Consider the following 14,461-nt stretch of genomic DNA (forward strand, 5'->3'; position numbering starts at 1 on the left):
ACATCAGTTTATCAGGGAACCTCTCCATGTCCTGTCTTAGGTTGTCCAAGTTCATCTGGGATCTTACCCATCATGGGAAACAAGGAGGGAAGGGGTTATTGGTAAGAGTCAGCCTCTTGGTTAACGAGTTGGTGGTAGTGGACCTCGACCTGATTTAAATGTATTGCCTCTATTCTACTTTAGATGAACTGGGTGATTTTATTAATAATGTAAGGTCCAGAAACAAGAAGTAACATAAGTGATATAAGGGGACCGAGTAAGGGGAGGAGATAGGGTAACAAGCCATGTAGACTAGGCTCCAAGTTCCAGGATTTTCGAGGAATTCCTTCTTCCTTCTTTCTAAGTCTTCTTGTAGAGCTCTAATTTTGTTTTGGACAATTCCAGATTTATTAGCGTAAAAACAGCATTGCTCCTGTAAAAATAAATAAATGCCTCCCTTTTCAGCAGTTAATAAATCTAATCCCCTTCTATTTTGTAACACTACTTCAGCTAGTGAATCAAGCTGTTGTTGTAAATCAAGAATGGTACCTGATAGGAGCCGAACATCATTGATTAATTGAAGAGGGAGTTTTTGATGGAACTGGCTTAGTAAGGCCAGTAAGGCCCAGTCCTGTGGCTCCCGTAGTCACTCCTGCGGTGATTCCTAACCCAACAAGGAGAAGGATCATGTGGATTACTCTCTTGGCCCTTCCCCCAATGCAGTCAAATGCCAGGATGGGGAGGGGCTCGGTTCCAGGGATGAAATTTACATCTGGTGTTAAAAGGGCATAAGCACACAAACCTGTCCAATTGACTGGCAAATAATTATAAGCTAGTCCTCCTCTGCACATAAAAATCAAGCCAAAGGGAGGGCAAAGGGGGCCATTACTTTCTGGAGTAAAATTTGAAAAGCAGGAAGACAGGGGGATCTGTCCAACATTGATTCTGGACTCATTTGGATAAGGACTAGCCCAAAGGCACATTTCTGGAAGAAAGGGGTGCATTTGCACTTGAATATGGGGTGCTAAAGTACAATTAGGCACTGGGTGAGGAATATTATAAGTAGATGCATTGGTAATTATAGCTATGGGTCGAGGGGGGCTGGCGTTTAAGCACAACCAACAGTTTTCAGTGAGGGTAGGATCTGTACTGTTCAAAAGGGAAAAAGTGAGGCCAAGGATATCTTTAGCGAGGGGGTCAAGGGTTAATTCGCCTCGATTCTCTGATATAGTTAATGGATGATAATCAAGTTTAGGGTATTTGGATTTAAGATCCTGTTCTATCATTTCTTGAGCTTTAGCTTTCTGGATGTCATCCTGTACCCTCCCCCCCCGTCTGTATACCTGATGGGAGGCTCCAAGTTCCATTGTTTTTTTCCAGCTACTCCAGGACAGGGAGCAGTAGCCAGACTGCCTGCTCCTGGGGAGGAAACAGAGGCCCCTGCTGGCTTTCTGATAGCTGTCCAATAGGTTCGATTGTGAGCGGAGCACTGCTGGGCCTGATCATAACAGGTAACATGCATAGTCAAGTGGAATTCAGTGCATTCGCGTGAGCAAGGACCTGGCCTCCCTCCCACTGAGGGTATAACCTTCGGTTTAGGCATACAGTACCAGTCAGCGGTGCCGCCTGTAAGCTGTGTTATGAGGTGTTGATGTGCTAACTTGTTTCCACAGTCAACTGTGGAGAGTGTCTGGCCTAATCCTGACATTCCACTTGGAAGGGCAGTAACCGTTCCTGCGGAACAGGCACAAGGATTACCATACGTCCTCTGCAGGAGTGCTTTGGTGGCAGCAGTATCATCAAGCCCCTCCTCGTTGGGGTGGATGAACATCATTAATAGGGAGAGGAACAAAGGTGTCAGCATCCACATCCTCAGTGTGAGTAGTATCTGGGGGAAAAAATAGGAGGGGGTGTCTCAGGGGTGTCAGATTCCCTGGACGAAGGGTGATCAGTGTGTTCCGGCTGGGGCAAATATTTGAGATCGTGTGCCGGAATCCAAATAGGTCTGTTTTCAGTTTGCGGGAAAACACACCCAAATCCTCTCCCTGCTGTAAGCAGGGGGTTTGGGCCTCTCCATGCTCCCATGAGCGGGTCCTTCCACCTGACCCAAATGGAGCTGTAAGTGACAGAAGAAGACCAATGTTTTTGAAAGAGGGAGAGATGCGGGTCATTTCTGGAAAAATTTAAAATATTTAATGTGAATAATGACTTCTTGAGTTGATCATGTGGGGGCAGTGACTCCCCCTTTTGTTTTTGTAATTGACTCTTAAGGGTTTGGTTGAATCTTTCTACGATTGCTTGTCCTTGGGGGTTATAGAGTATACCAGTGGAATGGGAAATTTTCCAAGTTTGGAGAAAAGTAGTAAAAGGTTTACTTGTGAAGCAGGGACCATTATCAGTTTTTATTTGGTTGGGTAGGTCTAATGTGGCAAAGCATTGAAGTATATGGCTTATGGCATGTTTAGTTTTTTCCCCTGAATGCGCCGATACCCAGCAAGCATGGGGAAAAGTGTCGATAGACACGAAAATATATTTTAGTTTTCCAAAAGGGTCATAATGAGTGACATCTATTTGCCAGAGGTGATTAGGCCAGAGGCCCTGTGATTGGTTCTTGCAGGTTGAAGTGGGGGAACTTGAAGAAAAGGTTGGTAAGATTGACAGGTGCGAATGATCTTTTGTAAGTCCTTGATGGGAATTAGGGGGTATTTATGTCTTAATCCTCTCCAATTGGTATGAGTGAGTTGATGGAAGTGAGTGGCTTCTATGACTGTATTACATTGAGGATGAGAAGCTAATTGATCGACTAATTTATTGCCGGTTGTTAAGAATCCTGGGAGATTTTGATGTCCTCGGAGATGTTGTATATAAATAGGATTAGATCTTTGCTTGAGCAAAGTTCTGGCTTGGATCATTAAGGGAGAAATAGGGTTGGAATCTAATTTAATATGAGCTTCCACTAAATGGGGTAGAAGGTTTACAACATAGAGGCTATCTGAAAATAAGTTGAAAGGTTCGGTGATGGCATTTAATGCCATAACTACTGCAAGGAGTTCTTTGAACTGAGCCGATCCTTTAAGTTCTTGTAAAAGGGACTTTGAAGGTGTGGGCTCTTGTGCTTGGAGCAGGGGTGGATAAATAATTACAGAAGCTCCCAGGCGTCCCCCCATCCATGAAAATCATGAGGAAATTAGGGTTAGAGTGAGAAAGGAATAATCGGGGAGGTTTCCAAGTTAATTGGGAGAAAGAGTTCATCCACTTATAGGGTCCGTAGTGACAGTCAATTTGGCCAAGGAATCCTTCAAGTGCCAATACAATTCTGTTGTTATTTCTGTGGAGCCAGGAAAAGTCAGTGGCCCTATATGGGGTAATGATGAAATGGGGTTCAATACCAAATAACCTGATTACTGTGTCTCTTGCCTTAATGATGCATTCAGCAATTTGATTGATCATGGAATATACTCGGGGGATTCCTCCCACTGAAAGGTGGATCCAGTGGATAGGCTCCCCGTCTTGGGCCAGGAGGGCAGTACATAAAGTTTCCCCTGGGAAAAGATAGAGAGGGATGTGGGGGTCAAATCTTTTGAGGGAGGCTTTATTTATGGATTGTTGGATTTTTGTGAGGATAGATAAACAGTGGGGCGGGACTGTAATTTGAGAGGCCAAATCAAGGCCTCTAAGGAGATTGAATAGGGGAATTAACTCTTCCGTAGAAATGGGAATCCAAGGTCAGAGCCAATTAATCTCTCCCAATAATCTCTGGAGTTGGGGTAAGGTATAATTGTTTTGAAAGACTAGCTGGGGCTTAATGGGGGAAATAGAATCTAAAGAAAGGATAGATTCTAAGATTTTGAAAGGGGAGACAGTTTTTTTTCAGGGGCGACTTGGAAGTTATTTTGTTGGAGAATGTTAAGACATTTAGTGGTAAATTCTTGGAGGTCATTTGGAGTAGGATTTCCTATGATGATATTATCCATATAAATATAGAATAATACATCTGGGTGTTCTATTAATGGGGTAAAAATATGTGTTAAATAGTATTGGCAAATAGGGGGGCTGTTAGCCATCCCTTGGGGCAATACTGTCCACTCAAATCTTAAATCTGGTTTTTGGAAATTAGTTGAGGGTACGGAAAAAGCAAATTTTTCAGTGTCGTTAGGGTGAAGGGGGATGGAAAAGAAGCAGTCTTTAATATCGATGATGGTTAGGTGGTAAGTTGAGGGAATTGCTGGGATCCAGGGAAGGCCCCTCTGGGGGGTTCCAAAAGGGAACATTTTATCATTTATTTTTCTAAGGTCTTGTAAAAACCTCCAAGAACCATTGGGCTTTTTAATAATGAAAACAGGGGAATTCCAAGGACTAGTAGAAGGTTTTAGGTGTCCTTCATCTATTTGCTGTTTGATTAATATAAGCAGCTGTTGGAGTTTAGTCGTAGGAAGAGGCCACTGCTCTACCCACACAGGGTCTCCGGGTATCCACTGTATTTGGAATACTGGGGGACGAGCAGTGGCCCTTAGGGTTGGGGGTGAACCCCGGGAAAAAATTGTGTAATTGGCTCAGGAAGCGAATTATGTGTCAGATTGGGCTGGCTTTTATATTGTTGTTGAGGCGCCTGCTTGATTCTGTCATGGTTTGAAAGGTTGTCATAAAGGATCTTGTGGTCAGTGGTAATACATGCTTCAGCTTCGCCTAAAATATCTTGACCCAGAAGATTGGCGGTTAAGCCAGGGACTACAAGCGGGTGGATTTCTCCATTGTTTCCACTAGGGTCTACCCAAGGGAGCCAGTTGGCAGTTTCCCAGGATGTGGATTGGCCACCCACCCCTAGCAGGGGCAGTCCAGGAATTAGCTGCCAGGACGTGGGCACTTCTTCCTTTCTGATGACTGTGCAATCCGCCCCAGTATCGATGAGGAATTTAAAGGATTTGTCCCCTATTGAAACAGTCATTTTCGGTCTCAGGCCGGCTATGAGAGGGATGGTCCAGTGAGTGTGGACAGGTCGGCTCCCCTTATTTAACGGGGCTGGGGCCGACCCCTTTGGGAGATTAAAGGCTCACCTTTGATATTAAATTTAGATTTACAGTTGCGGGCCCAATGAAAACCCTTTTTACAACGGGGACATGGGGTCTGGGGTCCGTCTCCACCCAGAGGCAGAAGGGGCTTTAGGCTGGCTAGAGCATTCTCGTTGGAAGTGTCCTTCTCTGCCACACCCAAAGCATGTCCACTTGCCCGATGTGGGGGCTAGCTGCAAGGTGTTTGAAGCTCCTCCTGGCGGTTAGCCTATAATGTGGAGACCATCGCCCTCGTGTGGTGAGATGCAGTACTAACGTCTTGGGTAGCAATAATCCATCTCTCTATGGACTGGTTTCTAAGCCCGGCACAAGCAAGCTTGCACTCATTGCTCATGCGGTCCCAAACTAGGGAGCGAACGAAACGATCATGCATTTCTCCAGCAGGGAACTTGTTTTTTAAACTTTTCTGGACCCGGTCAACATACGTGGGGAAGTCCTCAGTGCCCTTCTGGAAAATTCCTGATATGGGGGACTCAGTTGGGCCCTCATCAAGCTTTTTCCAAGTGGCTAGCCCACAGACCCTGACCTGGTCTTGATAGGGAGGGGGGCTGGTAGCTTGTTGGAGGCTGGTGGAAAATTGATCAGCCGTGCCACAAAGCATGCCATAGGTGATAGGTATACGGGGTTGGGCGGCTTGGTTACGTTCCCCATATATGCAACACTCTTCCTGAAAGAAAGCCATCCATTTAAGGAAAGAAGGACCGGGGAGTACAGCTTTGGCAAGCTCCTTCCAGTCTTGGGCAACACAAGCCCGATGGGCTAGCCCTTCTAAGATAGTTTCTGCCCAAGGTGAATTAGGACCATCCTCAGTGACTGCCTTTTTTTAGGTCTTTAAGATCTTGAGGCTCCCAGGGATACCAGGCCACAGGGCGATTGCCTCCATGATTGACATTGACCAGAAAGAGGCCAGTCGTTCTGTCCCCAACCTCGCTTTCCCCGCCATACGGAGGAGGTACGGGTGGGGCCCAAAGGGGTTGGTCGGGGTGATCGGGGAATGTGGCTCCTTATGGGGCCAAGGGGCACTCCCGAATGGATCAAGAGAAGGATAAAGAGAGGGAAGCTGATTTGGTGGGGGAGTGGGGCTTACAGGTTTGGGAATCTGATCTGAATCCCGACTGGTGTCGGGGGTTTTGTTCTCTGTTCCTTGAGGGAGAGGAGCTTGGTACACCTCCTTGGGCAGACGGGGAGGGAAACAACCCTTCAGGGCAGACACTGTGGGGAGAGCTCCGATAGGTGGGATTTCTCCTTTTTCTATATGAGCTCTCTGAATCAACCTTTCAACTCTGTCCCAAGTGTCCCAGTCGAAGAGTTTGCTCTCCGGAAGCCAGGGCGTGATCCAGAGCAAGCACACCCAAGCCTGGGAGGCCTGACTATCCAAGAGGTCAAGCCCTCGACTCTTGAGTAAAACTCAAGGGATTCTAAAGCAGGTCAAGTTTAGAGTAAGACTTCCCCATAATTTATGGGAGTACACTCACCTGCAGACCGATTGGCCCGTCAGCGATCTTCGTGTGGGGAGCCTAATTTCCTCACACAGGGCACCAATCTGCTGGGTCCTCCAGCAGTCGCAGTTGAGGAAAGATCGGGGCCAGCCCGATTTCATCCCAGGGGCTGAGCAGGATGGTGAGTGTCGGTGGCTCAAACAGGGACATACAGAGCTGGGAGTCTGTTGAAGCAAGAACTCAACTTTATTGTAACATACTACAATTTTTATATACTTCTGCTAGGGGGCAAGAGGTGGGAGCAGGAAGGAGGAGGTACGTAAAATGGGGTGACAGGCTTCAAGCCAATAAAATCTAACCCCATCACCTGTATTCAGGTAGAGGCCTTTTCAGGTTGGGTCTTGCTGAGTCACTCCTATGCGGAAGTGCAGGGACAGCACCAACTTGACTCAGGCTTAGAAAGTTCCTCTAGGCCTCAAGTAGGCCTTGCCCACGCGAGAAGGCCCAACACATTTACTCAAAGGAAAAAAAAAAAAAAGATTGTTTATCAAAAAAGACACTTGCACTTGAATGTTTATAGCAGCACAATTCAAAATCACAAAGATATACAAACAATGCAGGTGCCCATCAATACAAGAATAGAGTAATAAAATGTGGTATGTGTATACCATACTCAGCCATAAAACAAACAAACAAAAAAAATAGTGACCTAGTATCTTCTTTAACAACCTGGCTAAAACTGAAGACTATTCTTTTAAGTGAAGTATCACAAGAATAAAAAAACAAACACCACATGTATCAATACTAAGTGAAACTTAACATGTATGTGCACATAACAGAAGTAAAACTCAACAGAAATCAAATATGGGAGGTGGAGAAGAGGGAGGGTAAATTTATACCTATTAGGTGCAATGCACATATTCTGGGTGAAGGACACACTTTTAACATCAACTTAAAATGTAGAAATGCAAATTATGTGACCAAAATGTGTACATTGTTGTAATACTCTAAAAAAAGAAAAAGTCTGTGCACTTTGAGTTTCAGCCTAAAAAGCCATTATCAGAACTCGTGAGAGCAAAATGGGAGAATGTGTTACAGGGAGCATCTGGAAGGGCATGATAGTTAGAGCCCTAGAAACGCAAAGACTCCCTGAGAGTGAGTAAATCTTGCTACGTCTCTGTCTACTATTCTGTAAAACAAAGTAATAATACTAACCTCACAGGGCTGTTCATTTGCCCATTTAACAGATAATTACTGAGCACCAACTGTGTACCAGGTCCTGTGCTAAAGCTCAGGAGGAAGGCAACTCAACAAACATGTGTCTCATGCTTAGCTGAGTTCCTCTCAAATCTGAGAAGAAAAAAAGGAACAAACTGCCTAAGATACCAGATGAATAGGAAACCCTGGTGGTCAGGAAAACATCCTCTGGACACCTGTCATGGTAATACCAGTGAACATTCATTAGATCATCTGAATCCTCTGAGGTCATGTCCATAAGACACAGTGGTCCCGGATAAATAAAATTCAGAGTTCCTCATCGCCCTCCTACACCTGGGGTCATGCAAGAAGTCCTTTTATTTGATACCCACCCTCATGTCACTTAGGCATTTCCACAAAATCCAAAGAATCAGCTTTCTCACTTAAAACGGTCAGAACAACTTTGATGATTTACTTTTTTCTGTCCTTTCAGCTCAGGGCTGAAATGAGGTACTCAGGATAACATGTTATGAGAGAACATGGACAAACTCTCATTTTAAAAATAGACTAATTTCCTACTATGCTGTGAGCACAGCAGTGCTTCCTTGGTTACGTTTCAAATGATGGCCTCACCACCACCACCCCCAGAGCCCTGATGAGAAAGCCCTGGAAATAAACGAGCTCTGTGCAACACAGCATGCAGGGAGGCATCCTCCAGAGAAGAATGAGCCTCTGTGTAAGGGGGTGGGGACCCACACATACATTTTCCCCTCAAAATACTAGCACCAGGGAGAAGATGGCTTAAATTGCTATGATTTGTGATCCGGAAATGAATATGTATTTTATTGCAGCATTCATTATACAGAGTACAACAAGTTTTGCTTAAAGCAATCTCTATATCACTTGATATGAATGTTATATTGTATTTTGTGATGCACAACTTCTTGAGGAAATATTTTATGGAGATTAATAATGGGAAGTGTGAATGCTTGCTCCTGGAGTTCATTGAGGGAGCCAGTCTATTTCCATCTTTCTCTCTGAGCCAGTTTGACACTGGGCTGACATGTTGGGGACAACACTTCACAAAAGGCTTTTGTGCTCTACCTTATGTATGCTCTGGTTAAAGTACAGAGCCTAAAGCTGAGTTAGAGAACTCAGAGAAAGCAGTAATAAACCATAGCAGTAGTTCTCAATCTGTGGGTCATAACCCTTTTTTAACAATGAAAATACATTGTGGTATTAGGAAGGTTGAGAATCCCTGAACTAAAGAGACCTTTTTTATCAGGGTAGTGGAGGGAAAATGTCAAAGGGCATTATCTTTGGAATTAAACAGTTAGATGAATTAGACATTCCCCAGGTGTGTGCAAATTAGGACACAGAAAAGAAACTTCCCATCAAAAATTTGAGGTGATATTCATTTTCCAGTCCTGGTGTCTCTTCTGCCTCAACTTCCTCAAGTAACCTTGTCCACTGCCTCAGCTCAGGTAAGTATCACCAGTCCCTGGGCCACTGGCTGGAGCAGAGGTGACCACTGACCCCAGGCTGGACCATTGCAGGCCTACTAGAGCCCATCAAGTTGCCCTGGTGCAAAAGGATATGCCTGATGCCAAAAGGCTGTCCCTATCCTACGTACAAACTAGAAAATTCAAGGAGGCTGGAGGAAGAGGGGAGGGAAGGGGGAGAGCCAGGTCCCCTTAGCAGCACAGTGTCAAACTAGAGAGTTGTATACCCACTGCTCAAGTCCCTAAATGGACATGCACACCAGATTCTAATCTTATGAGATTCTGATCTCGCTGAGTTCTTATTTCTTGCATTTCCCTGAGTTTTCCATGTTTATATTTACAGTTAACATTAATCCCCACCCCAACCATGCCCTCCAATTATTTGAGTTAACCTGAAGGGAAAATTTGATTTTTGTTTTTTCCCTGAAAAGCGTCCATCTTCCTTTGTTCAAGCAGCAGCCCTTTTCATTCTCAGTCCTGTGGGTTAGGCTGGGGCTCACTGTACTCCAGTTCCAGAGGTGGGCTTGTGACTGAGACCTGGACAATCGGAGTCCTGCATCCCCCCAGCCACACTGATCACTTCCAGGATGGGCACATGACCTGGGTCTCAGACTGTGCTTACAACTGTTAAGAAATGCATTTTTCTTCCCCTAGGATCATATGAGTCTGGAGAGGCTGGGGTTCCAACAATTGAAAGAAGCCTGACTAATAGCTAAGCCAACACAGCTGAAAGAGGGAGAGATAGACTCTGGTTAACATTTAGGATTCTGGATCCAGTCATATCTGAAGCTTGTTGATATATAATCATAAAAAAACTTCTTTTAAAAATTAACTTTTTATTTTATTGATTATTTATTTTATAGATTTACAGGTAAGTTGTGATAATGCTACAGAGAGTTGCCATATACCCCACATCTGCTTTCTCCTATTGTTAGCATCTTATAGCAGGGTATGGTACAGCTAGTAAGTCAATAATGATATGTTGTTATCAACTGAAGTCCATGCTGCATCCAGATTTCCCTAGTCTTTACCTAATGTCTTTTCTTTTTCCTGTTCCAGGCTCCCATTCAGGGCACCAGGTTACACTTAGTCATCATGTTTCCTTAGGCTCCTCTAGATTGTGACAGTTTCTTAGACTTATTTTTGATGACTTTGATAGTGTTGAAGAATAATGGCCAGATATTTTATAGACTGTTCCTCAATTTTTCTGGGGTTTCTGATGCTTTTACTCATGATTAGACTGGGACACAGGTTTGGGGAGTAAGACCACATGCTAGCATGCCATTGTCATCACATCATTATCAAGAGTACGTACTGTCAACATGATCTGCCACTGTGGATGTTCATCTTGTACACCTGGCTGAGGTGTTGTCCATAGCTTTCTCCCCTGTAAAGCTACCTTTATTCCTACTTTCCACATTGTCCTCTTTGGAATGAAGTCATTTCGTGCAGTCAAAACTCAAGGCATAAGGAGTTATGTTATACCTCCTTGAGGAGAGAGTATTTATATAAATTATTTAGAATTCTTCTATACAAGAGATTTATCTATTTTCCCTCATTGATTTGTTTATTCAACCACTTACTTATGTCTATGTGGACTCATTTTATACTTTGGTTTATACTTTATTTATTTTGTTCTTCACACTGTTCCAGCTTTAGCAATCCTAAGCTCTTTCAGTTGGTTCCTATGTCCTTTTGACATATTTTTTTTTTGTGTGTGTGTATGCGTGTGTGTGCATGGTGTTTTGAGCACTTTTTTGCTTTCGGGCACATCAGATGCTCCAGGCTCATGATTGTATACACTCTGCCCTAGTTCTAGAAGTACCTATTTCTCCAAGAAGCCTTGGTTCCTTTTATTGCAGAATGGTATTGAAAACCAGGATCTGAGCATGGACTGTAACTATGGATTTTCTAATTACATGAGCCAATGTACCCACCTCTTTTTCCCCCTTAACTCTATTGTATTTGAATTTGCTGTCACTTGAGACCAAAATAAATGACTTAAGATACAAAGATACAAAAAAAGAGCTCAACCCTCTCCCTATCTCCCCCTATCTTAGCAATTGAATGGAAGAACTTCCATGAGTCTTGTTCTCATTTGTAAGCTGGCAAAACAGTTCCCGCCACACAACACAATTCATGCCATGGTGTTCAGCCCCCTAAATGGGACACACCCTTAGGAGATTAGATTCTTAAAACTTTAAAACTTCTCATTAGTGGGAATTTCTCTCATGTTATTTTGTGTCTTTTATCAGATAAACACAGATACAGCAATAGGTGGCGTATGCTAATTAGGGTCAGGTTATTTTGGCAGATGGAGGGAGGGACTAGGGATGAAGGCAGGAAGCCCATCTAGAAACAGAAGCTGGAACAGTGTTTCTGAGGACTGGGACCGTCCCTCTGGGTATAGGACAGTAGCATGGATAGGGTGGGGGCGTCAGCATGTTCATATGACAGTGGTGCAAGAACTGGCACAAATGGCTGTTAACGATGGACTGTGCATCTCTCCCAACTCACATTCTGTAGTGCTGTGCTGGTAGCTTGGAATCAACCACGGTGGGGATATTTACACCATAGAAATTAGCAATCACTCAGGCCTGCCTGCTTTCCTTTCTTTCTTCTTTCCTTCTCTTCCTTCCTTTTCTTCCTTCCTTGAAGCCAGCATATCACTGCCAGAAATCAGTCAGAGATTCTGGGAGACAGAAATATATTTGTGTTATGCATTCTTTCCACTGATTTTGGGTCAGGTACCAAAGAGAGTCTGTACTTATGCAGAATTCTGAGTGAATAGGCTGCACAGGAGATCTTTGTACAAACAAGGAAGAAGAAGAAAAATAAAGTCTGCCTTTTTAGGAAAGAACGCTGTTTGAATTCAGGGAACTCGCTTAACCAATATTTTCTGCATTTAAATATAATTCCTAAGAATTTTCCTTCTTGTGATAGAGACAGGGTGAAAGAAGAGAGAAGGGTGAGGGAGAATGGGAAAGAGGCAGGCACAGAGAAACAGAAAAAGGAAAGAGAAAAAGGAGCAAAAGGAAGAGCAAGAAAGAACAGAAGAAAGGAAAAAGAAAGAGGGAGAAAGAAACAAACAGGCAGGCAGCTGTCCCTTATCAACTGTGAATTATACACTAAATCCCTTATCAACTGTGAATTATACACTAAGTCTTTGAAACTCCATAATCACTAAAACAACACAGCAACCACATATATTGAGACCATACTATGTGCCAAGTGAAATATTTTGTTTAAATTCTAAATAAGAGATGGTATTATTACCTATCTCCCATTTTACAGATAAGAAAACTGAGGTTAAATGACTTGCCCTAGTCAATTTCCTAATAAGTAACAGAGCCAGTTTTTTAGGGGAAATTTGAACCTGGTCTTTATTGTGTAGTAGCTAGGATAACAGGTCATGGGTTAATACAGACCAGATTCCCCACAAATAAAGCAAAGCAGGGTTCTCAACAAATACATTTGAATACCTACTCTCAGCATGTAATTACATCATAAAGAATATGGGAAAGTCTCAGGAATAGACCCACTATCAATCCACAAGTAAGATGAATGATAAGATGGAAATTTGAGGTGATGCCCCAGGCCTAGCTGAGGGGCACCTTTTGATACCGGGGTCTGCATCTTTCATCTTTGCATTGATGAGATTGCTAACCTAGCATGCCCTGTCCCTAGCACATCTACTCTATGAAAAACTTGAATTTGTCTTTGAAAGATGAGTTAGATTCTTCCTGCCAAAGAGCAGTCTAAAAGTCCTTTCAAGAGGGGAGAGCAGCTAAGCCAAGATGGGCTGTGTGTGAGGAACAGAAAGCAGCAGATAGGTCCATCTGGAACCGATTGTCACTTGCTGCATGCATTAGGATACCTTTCAGAGCCCTGCCTAGAAGATTCATCATCCTTTCCTCCACCTCACAAGTCCAGATTGCAAGAACAACTCCATTACCAGAGAGTTACAAATCCTCTAATGACTAATGAGCTGCTGATGGATTTAGATGGTTATGAACTAAGCTTGTTCACAGGGGAATAAAGAAGGGAGAGAAAATGGATATTTTAAAACCTTGATTCTTGGGGCAAATGGAGACCATTACTAACAGAATAGTAAGAATGGCTTTTGGATGAGTTTAAAATAAATATCCCTTTCCTCCAGGTTCTGAAGCTCAGTGCCGTCTTTTACTCATTATTCTTTGCCTTTTCAATGCAATCAGCCACCAGGTCTTACGTTTGTGAAATATGTCTTGAAACCACACTTCCCTTTCATTTCCACTGTGCTGCACTGAAATAAAACCTTGGCCCTAAGCCTAGACATTAGCTGAATGTTTGCTCCCTTAGAAATCACTCGTGGGGGTCCCTCCTTATGGAGACATGAAGAAAAGGCCCACAGAGTAGGGAGCTTTCCTAAGATTTCAGGTCAGGGAAGAATTTCACCACCAAAATTTCACTTCCAAGCTTATTATTGTCAGATGTATTAGCCAGAGTTCTCGGCTGTAAGCCAAAGAAACTGACTCTGATGATCTCAAGTGAAAGGAGATTTAATGGAAGCATAGTTGACTCTTGAACAACATGGGGGTTAGGAGAATTGACCCCCCCGCATGCAGTCGAAAATTGAGTTTAACTTCCGACTCCCCTAAAAACTTAACTACTGGTAGTCTTACTAACAACATAAATGGTCGATTAATACATATTTTATATGTTATATGTTTTATATGCTGTATTCTTACAATAAATTAAGCTAAAAGAAAGAAAAGAAAAGGAGGAGGACAATGAGGAGGGGTTGGTCTTGGTGCCTCAGGGTGACAGAGGCAGAAGAAAATTCATGTATAAGTGGACCATGCTGTTCAAGGAGGAGCTGGATATTGGAATTTGCGGGAGGCTGGAGGATCAAACTCTGAGAAAAGGCAAGAACTAAAGGTGACTGATAGCCAGGGCCACAATCAGGCAGCTACAGTCTGAGCAAGGCACACTGTCCCTGCACGGTTTACTCTGGCCACACAGCAACAGCAACACTTTGCCCTCCAACTGACCTCTCTAACACCTGTGCTTGAGTCCAGGAGCAGTGGGAACTAGAGACCGGAGAGACCACCAGGAGCAGATATCTGGTGGAGAGATGACACTGGAGAGGGGAGGGAGGCTACGGCAAGGAAACATATGCTAGCAGCCAGAATACCAGGAAATTTAAACATTTGATATTGCTTGTTTGTTGGACTATTCCCAAAAGAATTTTCTGCCTCTGTTTTTCAAATGTACTTTGAGTACTTTTGTTTGA

At 43.6% G+C, this 14,461-nt stretch overlaps 1 long non-coding RNA gene across 1 annotated transcript in view; it reads right to left on the reverse strand.

Annotated features, from left to right (window-relative positions):
- The window catches only part of LOC128592506 (uncharacterized), a 64,873-nt gene extending 58,187 nt beyond the window's left edge, over positions 1-6,686 (reverse strand). Inside the window, exon 1 of the long non-coding RNA XR_008381899.1 lies at positions 6,524-6,686. This is a non-coding gene — a long non-coding RNA (uncharacterized LOC128592506). The remainder of the gene's footprint in view (positions 1-6,523) is intronic.
- Between the last annotated feature and the right edge of the window lie 7,775 nt (positions 6,687-14,461).

The sequence above is a fragment of the Nycticebus coucang genome, chromosome 8 (genome assembly GCF_027406575.1).
Source record: "Nycticebus coucang isolate mNycCou1 chromosome 8, mNycCou1.pri, whole genome shotgun sequence".
Taxonomy (NCBI): Eukaryota; Metazoa; Chordata; class Mammalia; order Primates; family Lorisidae; genus Nycticebus; species Nycticebus coucang.